This window comes from Cherax quadricarinatus, chromosome 37, assembly GCF_038502225.1.
Source record: "Cherax quadricarinatus isolate ZL_2023a chromosome 37, ASM3850222v1, whole genome shotgun sequence".
In the NCBI taxonomy this organism is placed as follows: domain Eukaryota; kingdom Metazoa; phylum Arthropoda; class Malacostraca; order Decapoda; family Parastacidae; genus Cherax; species Cherax quadricarinatus.
The window spans coordinates 12,494,408-12,513,062 of record NC_091328.1 but is presented as its reverse complement, the minus strand read 5'-3'; positions in this window follow the sequence as shown (position 1 = coordinate 12,513,062).

Here is an 18,655-nt window from a genome sequence, read left to right as displayed (position 1 = left end):
CCATCATGCTGTACCAACCTGGTCCAGAGATATTACCCTTCATGTTGTACCAAGCTGGTCCAGATATATTACCCATCATGCTGCACCAACCTGGTCCAGAGATATTACCCATCATGTTGTATCAAGCTGATCCAGAGATATTACCCATCATGTTGTACCAAGCTGGTCCAGAGATATTACCCATCATGCTGTACCAAGCTGATCCAGAGATATTACCCATCATGTTGTACCAAGCTGGTCCAGAGATATTACCCATCATGTTGTACCAAGCTGGTCCAGAGATATTACCCATCATGTTGTACCAAGCTGGTCCAGAGATATTACCCATCATGTTGTACCAAGCTGATCCAGAGATATTACCCATCATGTTGTACCAAGCTGGTCCAGAGATATTACCCATCATGTTGTACCAAGCTGGTCCAGAGATATTACCCATCATGTTGTACCAAGCTGATCCAGAGATATTACCCATCATGTTGTACCAAGCTGGTCCAGAGATATTACCCATTATGTTGTACCAAGCTGGTCCAGAGATATTACCCATCATGTTGTACCAAGCTGATCCAGAGATTTTACCCATCATGTTGTACCAAGCTGGTCCAGAGATATTACCTATCATGTTGTACCAAGCTGGTCCAGAGATATTACCCATCATGTTGTACCAAGCTGATCCAGAGATATTACCCATTATGTTGTACCAAGCTGGTCCAGAGTTATTACCCATCATGTTGTACCAAGCTGGTCCAGAGATATTACCCATCATGTTGTACCAAGCTGATCCAGAGATATTACCCATCATGTTGTACCAAGCTGGTCCAGAGATATTACCCATTATGTTGTACCAAGCTGGTCCAGAGATATTACCCATCATGTTGTACCAAGCTGATCCAGAGATTTTACCCATCATGTTGTACCAAGCTGGTCCAGAGATATTACCTATCATGTTGTACCAAGCTGGTCCAGAGATATTACCCATCATGTTGTACCCAGCTGATCCAGAGATATTACCCATCATGTTGTACCAAGCTGATCCAGAGATATTACCCATTATGTTGTACCAAGCTGGTCCAGAGATATTACCCATCATGTTGTACCAAGCTGATCCAGAGATTTTACCCCTCATGTTGTACCAAGCTGGTCCAGAGATATTACCTATCATGTTGTACCAAACTGGTCCAGAGATATTACCCATCATGTTGTACCAAGCTGATCCAGAGATATTACCTATCATGTTGTACCAAACTGGTCCAGAGATATTACCCATCATGTTGTACCAAGCTGGTCCAGAGATATTACCCATCATGTTGTACCAAGCTGATCCAGAGATATTACCCATTATGTTGTACTGGTCCAGAGTTATTACCCATCATGTTGTACCAAGCTGGTCCAGAGATATTACCCATCATGTTGTACCAAGCTGATCCAGAGATATTACCCATCATGTTGTACCAAGCTGGTCCAGAGATATTACCCATTATGTTGTACCAAGCTGGTCCAGAGATATTACCCATCATGTTGTACCAAGCTGATCCAGAGATTTTACCCATCATGTTGTACCAAGCTGGTCCAGAGATATTACCTATCATGTTGTACCAAGCTGGTCCAGAGATATTACCCATCATGTTGTACCCAGCTGATCCAGAGATATTACCCATCATGTTGTACCAAGCTGGTCCAGAGATATTACCCATTATGTTGTACCAAGCTGGTCCAGAGATATTACCCATCATGTTGTACCAAGCTGATCCAGAGATTTTACCCCTCATGTTGTACCAAGCTGGTCCAGAGATATTACCTATCATGTTGTACCAAACTGGTCCAGAGATATTACCCATCATGTTGTACCAAGCTGATCCAGAGATATTACCTATCATGTTGTACCAAACTGGTCCAGAGATATTACCCATCATGTTGTACCAAGCTGGTCCAGAGATATTACCCATCATGTTGTACCAAGCTGATCCAGAGATATTACCCATTATGTTGTACCAAGCTGGTCCAGAGTTATTACCCATCATGTTGTACCAAGCTGGTCCAGAGATATTACCCATCATGTTGTACCAAGCTGATCCAGAGATATTACCCATCATGTTGTAGCAAGCTGGTCCAGAGATATTACCCATTATGTTGTACCAAGCTGGTCCAGAGATATTACCCATCATGTTGTACCAAGCTGATCCAGAGATTTTACCCATCATGTTGTACCAAGCTGGTCCAGAGATATTACCTATCATGTTGTACCAAGCTGGTCCTGAGATATTACGCATCATGTTGTATGATCCAGAGATATTACCCATCATGTTGTACCAAGCTGGTCCAGAGATATGACCCATTATGTTGTACCAAGCTGGTCCAGAGATATTACCCATCATGTTGTACCAAGCTGATCCAGAGATTTTACCCCTCATGTTGTACCAAGCTGGTCCAGAGATATTACCTATCATGTTGTACCAAACTGGTCCAGAGATATTACCCATCATGTTGTACCAAGCTGATCCAGAGATATTACCTATCATGTTGTACCAAACTGGTCCAGAGATATTACCCATCATGTTGTACCAAGCTGGTCCAGAGATATTACCCATCATGTTGTACCAAGCTGACCCAGAGTCGAGATATATATAATCAAAGCAAAATTCTTAAAAATATGATAGTGATGGCAACAGGTTATGTAAATTAGTTAGGTTAGGTTAGGTTAGGTTAGGTTAGGTTAGGTTAGGTTGGTTGGGTTAGGTTAGGTTAGGTTAGGTTAGGTTTGGTTAGGTTAGGTTTGGTTGGTTAGGTTAAAGAAGTAGTTGGTTAGGTTAGGTTAGTTAGGTAAGGTAAGGTTGCAAGGTTTGGTTAGGGTTAAAGAAGAAGAAGAAGTTAGGTTAGGTTAGGTTAGGTAAGGTATGTAAGGTTAGGTAAGGTTTACCTTAGGTTAGGTTAGTTAGTTAGGTAAGGTTGAAGAAGTTAGGCGAAGAAGAAAAGGTACACCAGGCTAGGGCCAGGCTAGGAAGCAGTTGTGCTGATTGGGCAGGGGTTGAAGAAGTTAGTTGAAGAAGTAGGTTAAAGAAAAGACGAAAAGCGTACAAGAAGAAGAAAAGGTTAGGCTAGGTTATGTTAGGTTGCTAGGTTAGTAAGGTTAGGGTTAGGTTAGGTTAGTTAGGTTAGTTAGGTTAGGTTAGGTTAGGTTGGTTAAGAAGTAGGGTTAGGTTAGGTTAGTTAGGTTAGGTTAGCTGGTTAGGTTAGTTAGGTTAGGTTAGTTAGGTTGGTTAGGTTAGTTAGGTTAGGCTAGGTAAAGGTAAGTAAGGTATGCTAGGTTAGGCTAGGTTAGGTTAGGTTAGGTGTGTATGCATACAGTGCTGCCAGGGGTTAGGCCAGGCTATGCTAGGTTGTGCTAGGCTGGCTGGGCTAGGTTAGGCTAGGTTAGGCTAGGTTAGTTAGGTTAGGTTAGGTTAGAAAAGGTAAGGGTAAGGTATACAGTTGTGCTAGGTTAGATTAGTTAAAGAAGTTAGTTAGGTACAAAAGGTTAGGCAAGGTTAGTTAGGCTAGTTGGGTTAAAGTAGGTTGGGCTTGGCTGCTAAAGAAGAAGTAGGTTAGGCTAGGTTAGGTTAGGTAAGCAAAAGGTAAGGTAAGAAGTAGCTAGGATTAGGTTAGGTTAGGTTAGGTTAGTAAGATAAGGTAAGGTTAGGAAAAGGTTAGTTAGGTTAGGTTAGGTTAAAGAAGTAGGCTAGGCCGGCTGGGTTGTGCTAGGCTAAAGAAGCAGTTGTGCTAGGCTAAGAAAGAAGTTAGGCTAGGTTGTAAGTTGTGCTGTGTTGTGCTGGTTGTGTTGAAGAAGTTAAAGTTAGTTAGTAAGCGTACAAGGCAGTATAAGAAGTTAGGTTAGGTTAGTTGAAGAAGTTGGCTAAGGAAGTTAGGTTAGGTTAGGTTAGGTTAGGTTAGGTAAGGTAAGGTAAAGGTACATGAAGTTAGGTTAGGTTAGATTAGGTTAGGTTGCTAGGTTAGGTATGTAAGGTAAGGTTAGGTAAGGTTAGGTTAGGCTAGGCGAAGTAGGGTTAGGTTAGGTTGGCTGGGTTAAAGTAGATTGTGTTGTGTTAGAAGAAGTAGATTAGGTTAGTTAGGCTGGCCAGGCCAGGCCGGCTAGCCAGTTGTGCCAGGCCCGGCCAGGCCAGGCCAAAGCAGGCCGCTGCCAGCTTGTGCAGTGTTGTGCTGTGCTTGTGCTGTGCTGGTTGAAGCCAGGCTGGCTAGGCCAGGTTGTGCTAGGCAAGCAAGAGTTGAAGTTAGGTTAGTTAGGGTTGTGGCTAGGCAACAGTTAGCCTGTGTTAGGTTAGGTTAGCTGGTTAGTTAGGTTAGGTTAGGTTAGGTTGGTTAGGTTGGGCTGGTTAGGCTAGGTTAGGGGTTAGTTAAAGAAGTTAGGCTAGGCTAGGTTAGTTAGTATGTTAAAGAAGAAGAAGAAGTTAGTTAGGTTGGTTAGAAGAAGAAAAGGTTAGGCATGGTTAGGTTTGATAGTTGTATTAGGTTAGGTTAGGTTAGGTTAGGTTAGGCTTAGGCTAGGCTAGGTTAGGCTGGTATGTAAGGTAAGGAAAAAGGTAAGGTTAGGTGTTGTTAGGTAAGATAGGTTAGGTTAGGTTAAAGAAGAAATTCACAAAACAGGACAAGTGTTTCTCCTGATGCCGGCCTTAGTCAGATGATAACCCGCCGTTGGAGCCTTTGGTCATCGGACTGAGGCCTTCCGCTGGCTTACCGATCCGTTGATTTACGCTACACACAAGTCTCGACACCTTTAACGTGGTCCTTAATTAATATATCTATATATCTTGGACCTCTACAGTTAATTATATATATATATATATATATATATATATATATATATATATATATATATATATATATATATATATATATATATATATATATAATATATATATATATATATATATATATATATATATATATATATATATATATGTATATATATATATATATATATATATATATATATATACATATATAGAATTATTGTATTATATTATTGTAATTATTATTAACAACATTGTTAATAGTTATGATCTCGAATTGGTGTCGTTTTAGCCCGCCCATAGAGGAGGGTTAAAGCGTCGTGAATTTCCTCTCTCCATAAGGCGGGCTAAAACAACACAGGTTCGAGTCCTCGGCTAGTCGCACTGTTGCTATTGATTAAATACCACTCGTTCAAGGTTAAAATTATATATATATATATATATATATATAGGTATATATATATATATATATATATATATATATATATATATATATATATATATATATATAAAGGCACAATACCGTGACTGGAATAATTCACAAGTAACCCGCTTCTCTCTCATTGTATGTGTACGTGTGTGTGTGTGTGTGTGTGTGTGTGTGTGTGTGTGTGTGTGTGTGTTTGCGTGTCTGTGTGTGTGTCTGTGTAAATAATCAATACACAGCGACGCAAGAACGTTCGAATTTAGTACATTTTAAAAGCGTTCGAACACCGCGAATTACTGCCCAGAAAAAATATAGCGTCAGGTTTACCCTGGGCGTGAGTAGCGTTCATTTTGCGTGTGTTGCCTGGTGGCTGAATTTGAGGCGGAAATCGAGCAATGTGGCGCCTGGGGGGCAATTTCCCATTTAAACTGTAGCCCATTTCCCTTCCATGGGGGGGTGGAATGGGGCGATGGAGAGTGGGGGTGGGGGAGGCTGATGACGAAGGAGCAGATCTTGATCCATGGACTGGGTGCTAGCTTGTTCCTCTTCTACGTGGACTGGTCTTGATTTGCGCCTCATTTTCCAGGCGCCGAATGAGGCCTACGGGTTTAGCTCTCGTCTGCGGAAAGCAATACTAATAATAATAATAATAATGATAATAATAATAATAATAATAATAATAATAATAATAATAATAATAATAATAATAGTAATAATAATGGTAATAATAATATTTATAATATTAATACTGATAAAATAAAAATAATAATGATAATATTTATATTAAAATAAAAAAAATATTAATAATAATCATAATAATAATATTCATAATCATTAAAATAATAATAATTAATGAACGCCTCTGGAAGCTAATTACAATAATAATGGAATTTGATGTGCATTTGTGTCATTTATATAGTCATTAAATTAACTCCTTCCTCGACCCTCCCTCCCGTCCTCTCCTGTCCCCTCCTGTCCCCTCCTGTCCCCTCCTGTCCCCTCCTGTCCCCTCCCCTGTCCCCTCCCGTCCCTCCCTCCCGTCCCCTCCGTCTCCTGTCCCCTCCCGTCCCCTCCGTCTCCTGTCCCCCCGTCCCCCCGTCCGGTCCCCTCCTGTCCCCCTCCCGTCCTCCCGTCCCCTCTGTCCCGTCACCCATCTCGGTCCCCTCCGAAACCTCCTCGTCCCCTCTTCCCGTCCACTAACCTCCTTCTGGACCTGTCCCCCCGCTCTACAGAGCGAAACATGACTCTTATGAGGCTCTACACAGAGCGGAAACATGATTTTTCTTATGAGGCTCTACACAGAGCGAAACATGAGACTTTTATGAGGCTCATACAGAGCGAAACATGACTTTATGAGGCTCTACACAGAGCGCGAAACATGACTTTAAGTGAGGCTTCCTCACACAGAGCGAAACATGACTTTAAGTGAGGCTCACAGAGCGAAACATGACTTTAAGTGAGGCTCTCAAGCACAGAGCGAAACATGACTTATGAGGCCTCTCTACACAGAGCGAAACATGACTTTATGAGGCTCTACACAGAGCGAAACATGACTTTACAGGCTCTGCCACAGAGCGAAACATGACTTTATGAGACTCTACACAGAGCGAAACATGACTTTATGAGGCTCTACACAGAGCGAAACATGACTTTATGAGGCTCTACACAGAGCGAAACATGACTTTATGAGGCTCTACACAGAGCGAAACATGACTTTATGAGGCTCTACACAGAGCGAAACATGACTTTATGAGGCTCTACACAGAGCGAAACATGACTTTATAGAGCTCTACACAGAGCGAAACATAACTTTATGAAGCTCTACACATAGCGAAACATGACTTTATAAAGCTCTACACAGAGCGAAACATAACTTTATGAAGCTCTACACAGAGCGAAACATAACTTTATGGTGCTTCCCTTACACAGAGCGAAATGATTTATAAAGCTTCTACACAGAGCGGAACATGACTTTAAGAAGCTTCTAAGCACAGAGCGTAAACATAACTTATGAAGCTCTCTACACAGAGCGAAATGCATGACTTTATAAAAAGCTCACACAAAGCGAAACGTGATTTCATAGTTTCTACACAGAGCGGAACATGACTTTATGGGAAAGCTCTACACAGAGCGAAACGTGACTTTATAAAGTTTTTACAGAGCGGGAAACATGACTTTAAGAAGCTCTCATTAACAGAGCGAAAACATACTTTATGAAGCTCACACAGAGCGAAACATAACTTTATGAAGCTCTACACAGAGCAAAACATGACTTTATAAAGCTCTACACAGAGCGAAACGTGACTTTATAAAGCTCTACACAGAGCGGAGCATGACTTTATAAAGCTCTACACAGAGCGAAACGTGACTTTATAAAGTTTTACACAGAGCGAGACATAACTTTATAAAGCTCTACACAGAGCGAAACATAACTTTATAAAGCTCTACACAGAGCGAAACGTAACTTTATAAAACTCTACACAGAGCGACACGTAACTTTATAAAACTTTACACAGAGCGAAACATAACTTTATAAAGCTCTATACAGAGCGAAACGTAACTTTGTAAAACTCTACACAGAGCGAAACGTAACTTTATAAAACTCTACACAGAGCGAAACATGACTTCATAAGGCTTTACACAGTTATGTAAAGTTACGTTAGGACAGTTATGTAAAGTTACGACGTGACAACAAAGTTACTTAAAGTTACCGCGGCAGTTATGTAAAGTTACGAAAAATGAAATTAAAGCAAATGAAGATAATAAGAAAAGGTACGAGAATGACAGGAGAGTGAAGGAGAAGGGCGAAGGAGGAGAGTGAAGGAGGAGGGTGAAGGAGGAGAGTGAAGGAGGAGGGTGAAGGAGGATATAATGATAGAGGCAGAATGGAGGAGGGTGAAAGAGGAGAGTGAAGGAGGAGGGTGAAGGAGGAGGTGAAGGAGGAGCAGTTACGAGAGGTAAGATGAGAGGGTGAAGGAGGAGAGTGAAGGAGGAGGGTGAAGGAGGAGAGTGAAGGAGGAGGGTGAAGGAGGAGAGTGAAGGAGGAGGGTGAAGGAGGAGGGTGAAGGAGGAGAGTGAAGGAGGAGGGTGAAGGAGGAGGGTGAAGGAGGAGAGTGAAGGAGAAGGGTGAAGGAGGAGAGTGAAGGAGGAGGGTGAAGGAGGAGGGTGAAGGAGGAGAGTGAAGGAGGAGGGTGAAGGAGGAGGGTGAAGGAGGAGGGTGAAGGAGGAGAGTGAAGGAGGAGGGTGAAGGAGGAAGGTGAAGAGAGGTGAAGGAGGAGGGTGATGAGAGAGAAAGGAAGGAGGAGGTGAAGAGGAGGGTGAAGGAGGAGGGTGAAGGAGGAGGGTGGAAGGAGGAGAGTAGGGAAGGAGAGGTGAAGGAGAGATAGAAGGAGTGGAGGGTGAAGGAGAGAGGAAGGAGGAGTGTGAAGGAGGAGGGTGAAGGAGGAGGGTGAAGGAGGAGGGTGAAGGAAGAGAGTGAAGGAGGAGGGTGAAGGAGGAGGGTGAAGGAGGAGAGAGAAGGAGGAGGGTGAAGGAGAGGTGAAGGGAGGAGGGTGATGAGGAGGGTGAAGGAGGAGAGTGAAGGAGGAGGTGAAGGAGGAGGGTGAAGGAGGAGGAGAAAGGAGAGGGAAGGAGGAGGTGAAGGAGAGGAAGGAGAGGGTGAAGGAGGGAGAAGGAGATATAAAGGAGAGAGTAAGGAGGAGGAAGGAGAGGTTATAGAGAAGGAGGAGGGTGGAAGGAGGAGAGTGAAGGAGGAGAAGGAGGAGAGGAAGGAGGAGGGTGAAGGAGAGAGTGAAGGAGGAGGTGTATGAGAGGAGAGGAAGGAGGAGAGTGAAGGAGAGAGGAAGAGGAGAGGAAGAGAGGGGTGAAGGGGAGGAGAGAAGGAGGAGGGTGAAGGAGAGAGTGAAGGAGGAGGGTAATAGAGAGAGGAAGGAGGAGAGTGGAGGAGAAGGGTGAAGGAGGAGAGTGAAGGAGGAGGGTGAAGAGGAGGTGAAGGAGGAGGTGAAGGAGAGAGAAGGATGAGGTGAAGGAGAGAGAAGGAGAGGAAGGAGAGGTAGAAGGAGGGAGAGTAGAAGGAGGAGGTGAAGGAGGAGGGGGTGAAGGAGAGGGTGAAGGAGGGAGGGTGAAGAGGAGAGGAAGGAGAAGGGTGAAGGAGGAGGGTGAAGGAGGAGGGTGAAGGAGTGAGGTGAAGAGGAGAGGAAGGAGGAGGGTGAAGGAGGAGGGAAGGAGGAGGGTGAAGGAGGAGAGGAAGAGGAGGGTGAAGGAGGAGGGTGAAGGAGTGAGGTGAAGGAGGAGGGTGAAGGAAGAGAGGAAGGAGGAGGGTGAAGGAGGATGGTGAAGGAGAGGTGAAGGAGGAGGGTGAAGGAGGAGAGGGAAGGAGAGGTAGGTGAGGAGGGTGAAGGAGGAGGGTGAAGTAGGAGGGTGAAGGAGGAGAGTGAAATAGGAGGGTGAAGGAAGAGGGTGAAGGAGGAGGGTGAAGGAGGAGGGTGAAGGAGGAGAGTGAAGGAGAAGTGTGAAGGAGGAGAGTGAAGGAGAAGGGTGAAGGAGGAGGGTGAAGGAGGAGGGTGAAGGAGGAGAGTGAAGGAGGAGGGTGAAGGAGAGGTGAAAGAGGAGAGAAGGAGAGGTGAAGGAGGAGGTGAAGGAGGAGGTAAGGAGGAGGTGAAGGAGTGGAGGTGAAGGAGGAGAGTAGAGAAGGTGAAGGAGGAGATGAATATATATAAGGAGGGAGGTGAAGGAGAGGTGAAGGAGAGAGTGAAGGAGATATGAAGGAGGAGAGTGAAGAGGAGGGGCAGGAAGGAGGAGGGTGAAGAGGAGAGGAATTATAAGGTAAGAGAGTGGGTAAGGAGGAGAGGAAGGGAGAAGGGTGAAGGAGGAGAGTGAAGGAGGAGGGGTGAAGGAGGGAGGGGTGAAGGAAGAGGGTGAAGGAGAAGGGGTGAAGGAGAGAGTGAAGGGAGGAGAGTATGAGGAGGGTGAAGGAGGAGGGTGAAGGAGGAGGGTGAAGGAGGAGAGTGAAGGAGAAGGGTGAAGGAGAGAGAAGAGAAGGGTGATGAGGAGAGTGAAGGAGGAGGGTGAAGGAGGAGGTTGAAGGAGAAGGGTGAAGGAGGAGAGTGAAGGAGAAGGGTGAAGGAGGAGAGTGAAGGAGGAGAGAAGGGGAGGAGGGTGAAGGAGGAGGTGAAGGATGAGAGGAAGGAGGAGGGTGGAAATAGGAGGTGAAGGGAAGAGGGTGAAGGAGAAGGGTGGGAAAAGGAGAGTGAAGGAGGAGAGGAAGGAGGAGGGTGAAGGAGGAGGGATGAAGGGAGGGAGAGGAAGGAGGAGGGTGAAGGGAGGAGGGTATGAGGAGAGTGAAGGAGGAGGGTGAAGGAGAAGGGTGAAGGAGGAGGGTGAAGGAGAAGGGTGAAGGAGGAGAGTGAAGGAGGAGGGTGAAGGAGGAGAGTGAAGGAGGAGGGTGAAGGAGGAGAGTGAAGGAGGAGGGTGAAGGAGGAGAGTGAAGGAGGAGTGAATGAGGAGAGAAGGAGGTGAATATATGGGTGAAGGAGGAGGGTGAAGGAGAAGGTGAAGGAGGAAGGGAAGAGGAGGGTGAAGGAGGAGAGTGAAGGAGGAGAATGAAGGAGGAGAGTGAAGGAGGTGGGTGAAGGAGAAGGGTGAAGGAGGAGAGTGAAGGAGGTGGGTGAAGGAGAAGGATGAAGGAGGAGGGTGAAGGAGAAGGGTGAAGGAGGAGGGTGAAGGAGGAGGCTGAAGGAGGAGGGTGAAGGAGGAGGGTGAAGGAGGAGGGTGAAGGAGGAGAGTGAAGGAGGAGAGTGAAGGAGGAGGGTGAAGGAGAAGGGTGAAGGAGGAGGGTGAAGGAGAAGGGTGAAGGAGGAGGGTGAAGGAGGAGTGAGAAGGAGAAGGGTGAAGGAGGAGGGTGAAGGAGGAGGGTGAAGGAGGAGGGTGAAGGAGGAGCGTGAAGGAGGAGGGTGAAGGAGGAGGGTGAAGGAGGAGGAAGAAGGAGGAGGGTGAAGGATGAGGAAGAAGGAGGATTGAGAAGAAGGGTGAAGGACGAGGGTGAAGGCGGAGGGTGAAGGAGGAGGGTGAAGGAGGAGGGTGAAGGAGGAGGGTGAAGGAGGAGGGAGAAGGAGGAGGGTGAAGCAGGATGGCGAAGGAAGAGGGTGAAGGAGGAGGGTGAAAGGGGAGGGTGAAGGAGGATGGAAAAGGAGGAGGGTGCAGGAGGAGTGTGAAGGAAGACGGTGAAGGAGGAGGGTGAAGGAGGAGGGTGAAGGAGGAGGGAGAAGGAGGAGGGTGAAGGAGGGTGATGGAGGAGGGTGAAGGAGGAGCGTGAAGGAGGAGGTAGACGAGGGTGAAGGAGGAGGGTGAAGGAGGGAGGTGAAGTGAGAAGGGATGAAGGAGGGAGGTGAAGGAGCAGTGAGAAGGAGAAGGGTGAGGAATGAGGGTGAAGGAGGAGGGTGAAGGAGGAGGGTGAAGGAGGAGCGTGAAGGAGGAGGGTGGAGGAGGAGGGTGAAGGAGGAGGGTGAAGGAGGAGGAAGAAGGAGGAGGGCATGATGAGGAAGAAGGAGGATTGAGAAGAAGGGTGGAAGGACGAGGGAGAAGTGGAGGGTGAAGGAGAGGTGAAGGAGGAGGGCATGAGGAGGGTGAAGGAGGAGGGAGAAAGAGGAGTGTGAAGCAGGATGAAGGAAGGAAGAGGGTGGTTATGAGGGTGGGAAGGGGAGGGTGAAGGAGAGGCAGATAGGTAAGGAGAGTGTGAAGGAGGAGGGTGAAGGAGGAGAGTGAAGGAGAAGTGTGAAGGAGGAGAGTGAAGGAGAAGGGTGAAGGAGGAGGGTGAAGGAGGAGGGTGAAGGAGGAGAGAAGAGGCGGGTGAAGGAGGAGGTGAAGGGGAGGAGAGGAAGAGGAGGTGAAGGAGAGGTGAAGAGGAGGTGAAGGAGGAGGGTGAAGGAGAAGATAATGAGGAGGGCGAATGGAGAATGTGCGAATGATGAGGCGGCTTAGGAGGCGAATGATGATATGAAACAGAGGCACGAAGATATAATGATGATGGTGACGATGATAAGAATGGAGGAGAGTGCGAAGGAGAATGCGAATGATGATATTTTGAATGATGAATGGGGCAATGATGATATGAATGATGATGTGGCAATGATGAAGATGAATGATGATGGCATGATGATATGAATATATATGGTAATGATGATATGTAATATGGAGTGCGAATGATGGCGTAAGTAATGATGATATGAATGATGATGATTTGAATGAGTAATGGCAGCGATGAGATGAACATAGGGCTAAGTAGCTGATGATAAGTAATGATGAGGCAATGATGATATTAATGATAGGCCGGGCAAATGATGATATTTAATGATGAGGGTGAAGGAGGAGGGTGAAGGAGGAGAGTGAACGAGAAGGGTGAAGGAGGAGGGTGAAGGAGGAGAGTGAAGGAGAAGGGTGAAGGAGGAGAGTGAAGGAGGAGGGTGAAGGAGGAGGGTGAAGGAAGAGGGCAGAAGAGAAGGTGGAAGGAGGAGAGTGAAGGAGGAGAGGGATGAGGAGGTGAAGGAGAGGGTGAAGGAGGAGGGTAATGAGGAGAGTGAAGGAGTAGGGTGAAGGAGGAGAGTGAAGGAGTAGAATGAAGGAGGAGAGTGAAGGAGAGGTAGGAGGAGGAGGAAGAAGAAGGAGGGTGAAGGAGAGAGAAGGAGAAGGGTAAGGAGGAGATAAGGAGAGAGTAAGGAGGAGGTGGAAGGAGGAGGTGGGAAGGAGAGAGTGAAGGAGAGAGAAGATGGGTAATGAGAAGGTATGGAGGAGGGTGAAGGAGAAGGGGTGAAGGAGGAGAGGAAGGAGGAGGGTGAAGGAGGAGAGAAGGAGGAGAATGAAGGAGGAGAGTGAAGGAGGTGCGTGAATGAGAAGGGTGAAGGAGGAGAGTGAATGAGGTGGGTGAAGGAGAAGGATGAAGGAGGAGGGTGAAGGAGAAGGGGTGAAGTGAGGAGGTATGAGGAGGCTGAAGGAGGAGGGTGGAAGGAGGAGGGTATGAGGAGGTGAAGGAGGAGAGTGAAGGGAGGAGAGTGAAGGGAGGAGGTGAAGGAGAAGGGTGAAGGAGGAGGTGAAGGAGAAGGGTGAATGAGGAGGGTGAAGGAGGAAAGAGAAGGAGAAGGTAAGGAGAGGTAAGGAGGAGGGTGAAGGAGAGGTGAAGGAGGAGCGTGAAGGGAGGAGGTGGAGGAGGAGGTGAAGGAGGAGGGTGAAGGAGGAGGAAGAAGGAGGAGGGTGAAGGATGAGGAAGAAGGAGGATTGAGAAGAAGGGTGAAGGATGAGGGTGAAGGCGGAGGTGAAGTGAGGAGGGGTGAAGGAGGAGGGTGAAGGAGGAGGGGTGAAGGAGGAGGGAGAAGGAGTGAGGGTGAAGCAGGATGGCAAGGAAGAGGTAAGGAGGAGGGTAAGGAGGTGAAGGAGGATGGAAAGGAGGAGGTGCAGAGGAGTGTGGAAGGAAGACGGTGAATAGGAGGTGGAAGGAGTGAGGGTGAAGGAGGTGAAGGAGGAGGGTGAAGGGAGGAGGGAGAAGGAGAGGTGAAGGAGGGTGATGGAGGAGGGTGAAGGAGGAGGGTGAAGGAGGAGGGTGAAGGACGAGGGTGAAGGAGGAGGGTGAAGGAGAAGGATGAAGGAGGAGGGTGAAGGAGCAGTGAGAAGGAGAAGGGTGAAGAATGAGGGTGAAGGAGGAGGGTGAAGGAGGAGGGTGAAGGAGGAGCGTGAAGGAGGAGGGTGGAGGAGGAGGGTGAAGGAGGAGGGTGAAGGAGGAGGAAGAAGGAGGAGGGTGAAGGATGAGGAAGAAGGAGGATTGAGAAGAAGGGTGAAGGACGAGGGTGAAGGCGGAGGGTGAAGGAGGAGGGCATGAGGAGGGTGAAGAGAGGTGAAGGAGGAGGGAGGAAGGAGGGAGCGAAGTGATGGATGAAGGAAGAGGGTGAAGGAGGAGGGTGAAGGGGGAGGGTGAAGGAGGAGGGAAAAGGAGGAGGGTGAAGGAGGAGTTTGAAGGAAGACGGTGAAGGAGGAGGGTGAAGGAGGGTGACGGAGGAGGGTGAAGGAGGAGGGTGAAGGAGGGTGAAGGAGGAGGGTGAAGGAGGAGGGAGAAGGAGGAGGGTAAAGGAGGAGGGTGAAGGAGGAGGGTGAAGGAGAAGGGTGAAGCAGGAGGGTGAAGGAGGAAGGTGAAGGAGGAGAGTGAACGAGGAGGGTTGAGGAGGAGGGTGAAGGAGGGTGAAAAGAAGGGAGAAGGAGAAGGGTGAAGGAGGAGGGCAGGAAGTGAGTAGGTAAGGAGGAGCAAAGGAGGAAGGTGGAAGAGGAGAGAAGGAGGGTAAAGAGGAGGGAAAAAGAGAAGGGTGAAGAGGTGAAGGAGGAAGGTGAAGGAGAAGCAAGGAGGGTGAAGGAGGAGGGTGAAGGAGAAGTTGGTAAAGAGGAGGGAGAAGGAGATGAAGGAGGAGGTTAAGGAGGAGGGTGAAGGAGGATGGAGAAAAAGGAGGGTGAAGGAGGAGGGGGAATGAGGAGGGTGAAGGAAGAATATGAAGGAGGAGTGTTGAAGGAGGTTGAAGGAGGAGGTTGAAGAAAAAGGGAGAAGGAGGAGGGTGAAGGAGGAGGGTGAAGGAGGACGGTGAAGAAGGAGGGAGAAGGAGGAGGGTGAAAGAGGAGGATAAACGAGAAGGGTGAAGGAGGAGGGTGAAGGAGGAGGGTGAAGGAGGAGGGTGAAAAAGGAGAGTGAAGGAGGAGGGTGAAGGAGGACGGTGAAGGAGGAGGGAGAAGGAGGAGGGTGAAAGAGGAGGATAAACGAGGAGGGTGAAGGAGGAGGGTGAAGGAGGAGGGTGAAGGAGGAGGGTGATGGAGGAGGGTGAAGGAGGAAGGTAAAGGAGGAAGGTGAAGGAGGAGGGTGAAGGAGGAGGGTGAAGGAGGAGGGTGAAGGAGGAGGGTGAAGGAGGAGGGTGAAGGAGGAGGGTGAAGGAGGAGGAAGAAGGAGGAGGTATGATGAGGAAGAAGGAGTGATTGAGAAGAAGGGTGAAGGATGAGGTGAAGGCGGAGAAGGAGGAGGGTGGAAGGAGGAGGTGAAGGAGGAGGTGAAGGAGGAGGGAGAAGGGAGGAGGTGGAAGCAGGATGGCGAAGGAAGAGGGTGAAGGAGGAGGGTGAAGGAGGGTGACGGAGGAGGGGGAAGGAGAGGTGAAGGAGGAGTAGAAGGAAGACGGTGAAGGGGGAGGGTGAAGGAGGAGGGGTGAAGGAGGGTGATGGAGGAGGTGAAGGAGGAGGGTGAAAGAGGGTGAAGGAGGAGGAAGGGAGGAGGAGAAGGAGGAGGGTAAAGGAGGAGGTGGGACAGGAGGAGGGGCAATGAGGAGGTGAAGGAGGAGGGTAAGAGAGGGTGAAAAAGGAGGGTGAAGGAGGAGGGTGGAGGAGGAGGGTGAAGGAGGGTGAAAGAAGAGGGAGAAGGAGAAGGGTGAAGAAGGAGGGTGAAGGAGGAGGGTGAAGGAGGAGAGCAAAGGAGGAAGGTGGAAGAGGAGAGTGAAGGAGGGTGAAAGAGGAGGGAAAAGGAGAAGGGTGAAGGAGGGTGAAGGAGGAAGGAGAAGGAGGAGGAAGAAGGAGGGTGAAGGAGGAGGGTGAAGGAGAAGGGTAAAAGAGGAGGGAGAAGGAGGATGGTGAAGGAGGAGGTTGAAGGAGGAGGGTGAAGGAGGAAGGAGAAAAAGGAGGGTGAAGGAGGAGGGGGAATGAGGAGGGTGAAGGAAGAATGTGAAGGAGGAGTGTTGAAGAAGGTTGAAGGAGGAGGTTGAAGGAAAAGGGAGAAATAGGAAGGTGAAGGAGGAGGGTGAAGGAGGACGGTGAAGGAGGAGGGAGAAGGAGGAGGGTGAAAGAGGAGGATAAACGAGGAGGGTGAAGGAGGAGGGTGAAGGAGGAGGGTGAAGGAGGAGGGTGAAGAAGGAGAGTGAAGGAGGAGGCAGGAAGGAGGACAGAAGGAGAGGGAGAATAGAGGAGGGTGAAAGAGGAGATAAACGAGAGGTGAAGGAGGAGGGAGAAGAGGGTGAAGGAGGAGGGTGAAGGAGGAGGGTGATGGAGGAGGGTGAAGGAGGAAGGTAAATGAGGAAGGTGAAGGAAGAGGGTGAAGGAGGAGGGTGAAGGAGGAGGGTGAAGGAGGAGGGTGAAGGAGGAGGGTGAAGGAGGAGGGTGAAGGAGGACGGTGAAGGAGGAGGGAGAAGGAGGAGGGTGAAAGAGGAGGATAAACGAGGAGGGTGAAGGAGGAGGGTGAAGGAGGAGGGTAAAGAAGGAGAGTGAAGGAGGAAAGTGGAAGAGGAGGGTGAAGGAGGGAGAAAAGAGGAGGGAGAAAGGTGAAGGAGAAGGGTGAAGGAGGAGAGTGAAGGAGGAGGAAGAAGAAGGAGGGTGAAGGAGGAGGGTGAAGGAAGAGGGTGAAAGAAGAGGGTGAAAGAAGAGGGTGAAAGAGGAGAGCGAAGGAAAAGGGTGAAAGAGGAGGGACAAGGAGGAGAGTGAAGGACAAGGGTGAAGGAGAAGGAAGAAAGAGGAAGGTGAAGGAGGAGGGTGAAGGAGGAGGGTGAAAGAGAAGGGAGAAGGAGGAGGGTGAAGGAGGAGGGTGAAGGAGGAAAGTGACGAGGAGGGAGAAGGAGGAGGGTGAAGGAGGAGGAAGAAGAAGGAGGGTGAAGGAGGAGGGTGAAGGAGGAGGGTGAAAGAAGAGGGTAAAAGAAGAGGGTGAAAGAGGAGAGTGAAGGAGAAGGGTGAAAGAGGAGGGACAAGAAGGAGGGTGAAGGAGGAGGGTGAAGGAGAAGGGTGAACTAGTCGGGAGAAAGAGGAGGGTGAAGGAGGAGGGTGAAGGAGGAGGGTGAAAGAGGAGGGAGAAGGAGGTGGGTGAAGGAGGAGGTTGAAGGAGGAGGGTGAAGGAGGAGGGAGAAGGAGGAGGGTGAAGGAGGACGGTGAAAGAGGAGGATGAAGGACGAGGGTAAAGGAGGAGCATGAAGGAGGAGGGTGAAGGAGGAGGTAGAAGGAGGTGGGTGAAAGAAGAGGGAGAAGGAGGGTGAAGGAGGAGGGTGAAGAAGGAGGGTGAAGGAGGTGGGTGAAGGAGGAGGGTGAAGGAGGAGGGTGAAGGAGGAGGGTGAAATAGGAGGGTGAAGGAGGAGGGAGAAAGAGGAGGGTGAAGAGGAGGGTGAAGGAGGAGGGTGGAGGAGAAGGGTGAAGGAGGAGGGTGATGGAGGAGGGTGAAGAAAGAGGGAGAAGGAGGAGGATGAAGGAGTAGGGTGAAGGAGAAGGGCAAAGGAGGAGGGCGAAGGAGGAGGGAGAAGGAGGAGGGTGAAGGAGGAGGGAGAAAGAGGAGGGTGAAGGAGAAGCAAGGAAGGAGGAGGTGAAGGAGGAGGTGAAGGAGGAGGGTGAAGTAGAGGAGGGTGAGTGGAGGAGGGCGCATGAGGAGGTGGCGAGGAGGAAGAAGGAGGAGGGTAAGGATGAGGAAAGAAGGGAGAAGGAGGAGGGTGAATTAGAGGTGAAGGAGGAGGTGAAGGAGAGGGTGAAGGAGGAGGGTGAAGTATATGGGTGAAGGAGGCAAGGAGAGGCATGGAGAGGCTAAGGAGGAGGGTGAAGTAGGAAGGTAAAGAAAGAGGGTGAAGGAAGAGGAGGTGAAGGAGGAGGGTAGAAGAGAATGACAAGAGTGAGAGTGAAGGAGGAGGGTGAAGGAGGAGGGTGAAGTAGGAGGGTGGAGGAGGAGGGTGAAGGAGGTTGAAAGAGGAGGGAGAAGGAGAAGGGTGAAGCAGGAGGGTGAAGGAGGAAGGTGAAGGAGGAGAGCAAAGGAGGAAGGTGGAGGAGGAGGGTGAAGGAGGGTGAAAGAGGAGGGAGAAGGAGAAGGGTGAAGGAGGAAGGAGGAGGGTGAAGGAGGAGGAAGAATGAGCAGTGTGAAGGAGGATGGTGAAGGAGGGTGAAAGAAGAGGGTGAAAGAGGAGGGTGAAAGAGGAGAGTGAAGGAGAAGGGTGAAAGAGGAGGGAGAAGGAGGAGGGTGAAGGAGGAGGGTGAAGGAGGAGGGTGAAGGAGGAAGGAGAAAGAGGAGGGTGAAGGAGGAGGGGGAATGAGGAGGGTGAAGGAGGAGGGTGAAGGAGGAGGTTGAAGGAGGAGGGTGAATATAAGGAGAAAGGAGGGAAGGAGGAGGGGGAAATGGGAGGAGGGTGAAGAAGAATATGAAGGAGGGAGGCGGAAGGAAAGGAAGGAGTGGAAAGAAGAAAAAGGGAGAAGGAGGAGGGTGGAAGGAGGAGGGGTGGAAGGAGAGGTGTAGGAGACGTGTGAAGGAGGAGGGAGTGGAGGAGGGTGAAAGAGGAGGATAAACGAGGAGGGTGAAGGAGGAGGGTGAAGGAGGAGGGTGAAGGAGGAGGGTGAAGAAGGAGAGTGAAGGAGGAGGGTGAAGGAGGACGGTGAAGGAGGAGGTAAAGAGGAGGATAATGAGGAGGGCAAAGGAGGAGGT